The following is a 2,871-nucleotide window of genomic DNA, read 5'->3' as shown; positions in this document are numbered from 1 at the left end:
AAAATATTTGTTTAGTATTTATTTGCACACTTGATGCAGTTTTTGAACCTTGGGAACAAATATTATTTTATTAAATAATGACATGGTTGCTGATAGAAACAGCCACCATATTGTGACACCAACCTGAAGTGGCAAAATTCAAGGATTCATCAACATTTTGCCAGGGAATGACTGTAACTTTTTTTCATATTGGCCCAATGTCAACCTAAATAACTTGGAAAGTGATACCTTGTTAATGGTGTGCCCTTTAAAGGCAGCTATTAGTTGTTATTTCAGTAAAATATTTTTCTGATGGAAAAAAAATCACAGTGGGCAAGAGTTTAAGATTAAAATTACTGTTTCAGTAAGTCTACATAAAAAAGACATTAAAGGTCATTTAAATATAGCTAGTAGTTTGTTAGGAATAATATAATGTTGGAACAAAGAGAAGACAAAAGCTTTTTCTTGGAAGTGGACTCATAGATTGATTCCAACATTACTCAGACTATTATCTAGAAACACATTAATTATATTAATTGATGGATAGATTTAGAGGTAACTGTGATTCATTTAAAGCTGTCTTTTGGAGTTATGATTAACATCATTAATGCCCATTCTCTTTGGTAGCTTAAGAGCTTTCTGTGCCTTGAGAATGGTTGTAGAAGTCATTAGGAGCAGTCTGGGGTGGTGGCAGTCACACTCTGGTTGATTTGCTGGTGACAGTCTGGTGTCAGAGCAAAAGTTAAGGGATTTTACTGCTGTTACAGCAAGCGGTCAAGAGCCTGAGTTTAACCTTGCTGGCTTTAACACAAATTGATAACTACCACTGGCTGGGGGAGAGATTGACCCAAGCAGAACTGAAGGGCTGCCTGCATTGTGCTGGCTGATGTTCACCACATCACTTCAGACACAAATGTGTCACAGTTTTTCTGAGTACAGAAAAAATATTCAGAAGTTGCCATTAATACTAATTGTGCAATTAGTTGTTGAAACACTTTTGGAAGTATCTTGAAGCTGTTATGCAGTTGTTTTGCTTCTGTTTCAAAGAAAACGCCTCCTGTAGTTCAGGTTAAGTATTGTTATTCCTACTTTGAATATTCTATAGTTCTTCCAGTCAGTAGGAAGTTCTTTCTTTTTTCCGTCTCCTACTTCAGTTTCCTTTGCAGTGAGAAAATACTATGATCCTACATGATTACCAAGACCAGTTTTACTGACATAAATGTTGACTAACTCAGCTGATGGGAAGAGAGACCTCTTTCTTGAGAAGAGTTGTGGTAAAAAGAACTTGGTTCATTTTTATGGTCTTGAAGGATTAACTCCCCTTAATTTAAGGATTAACTATTTCTTCATACTTCCAAAGCACAATTGAAGTTGTCACTATCAATATTGTGGTTAATGGCAGCAGAAGTGATTTTGAAGCAGCAGTTAGGAGAATGAAAATACCTTCAGGAGTGTTTTTTTTTACAGATTGAAAGTGATGTCTAGGCAGACATCGGCACAGACCTGTCCCAAACTCTTTGTGAAGGCAGATGGAGAAGTGGCATCCAGTGCTTCTGTTGTAGTGTGCTCAGATTTTATGTAGAAATAAGAAATATTGGCTATTGGGACAAAATATTTCCATATTTATCACCATATCCATCCTCTGTTTCAAAGCATCTTGGAGCAGATTCAATTTCAAGTAATCTGTTCTGCCCAAGTGTTTTGACATAGTATTGACTGGTTTCTCCACAGGTTAATTTGCAGGTGACTGAAGTCGTGGATGTTGACCAAAGGCTAGAATGTGATTGACTAAGGTTATGTTAGTTTTATCTAGACATAATTAGTTGAAATAAAATGGCTTTTAAAATTAAAATAGTTTATATGATATATCTTTTTATGCCAGGGTTCATAATAGAACTTTTTCAGTCTGATGAGGTGGTTTATCAATGTATATCTCAAAATACATCTATGCTTTGCATTTTAGAAAGCAAGAAAATGCACATGGATAAAAGTATCTTACTGTATCTTACTGAAGCACATTTTCTAGTGGCTGGATCTCTTTCATTTGGCTTTTGTATTTTATTTACAGACTGTAACACAATGTACAATAGTGATGTATGGTAAATAATGCAAAAATCAGGTCCTATTTTACTTAAGCACTTTAATGTAATTGTTTTATCCCAATCAATTTATACTGGTAGGAAAATGCTCTACTTTTTAGAGTAATAGGAGAAACAATGGTTCACTATGAAAGATAAAATTTGCAACTCTAATATTTTAATGTTAAAAAACTGTGTCTTTCATATGAGAGACTGTGTCTAAAACACCTTCTTACCTTCTCTCTGTCATAATTGTGTTTATCTGTGTTCTTTGTGATCACAGATGTCTTGATAAAGCTGTAGATTTTGGTCTGAACCTAGTTCTCTAATTACAAAGACCTGAAAGCAGTTTGGGACTTGGTGTTTTTGTTGATTTTTTTTTTTTTAATCAGTGACTGCCAACCTCTGTTTGCAAACATTTCATACCTTCATTTAGAGTTGCAAGAATCAAATCCAGGAGCTTACAACACCTGTGTGTATATGTGTAGATACACTTATGCAGTAAGTGAGAATGCATTTTGTAGGTACTGTGAAATGATAAATATATTAAAGTCCTACACTGGTCTGAAAACAGAAATAAAGAAGTGCATCATATTACACTAATACCATAGAATTTAAGGCATTTGAACAAGCAAGTAATTATATTTTAATAGAAACCTATTTATAAAAGAGCTCAAGAATATAAACCCCTTATTTTAGTTTTCATATACTTTCCCCATTAGAATGCTGTAATGGGATACCCTGCTGGTTTTTTTTACAAAGCACAAAACATGTATTAAAAATCACCAGTACAGAAAAGGCATGTAATATGGTA

This window comes from Onychostruthus taczanowskii, unplaced genomic scaffold, assembly GCF_017590055.1.
Source record: "Onychostruthus taczanowskii isolate IOZ18803 unplaced genomic scaffold, ASM1759005v1 scaffold47, whole genome shotgun sequence".
NCBI classification, from domain to species: Eukaryota; Metazoa; Chordata; class Aves; order Passeriformes; family Passeridae; genus Onychostruthus; species Onychostruthus taczanowskii.
Note: the sequence above shows the minus strand (reverse complement) of the source record.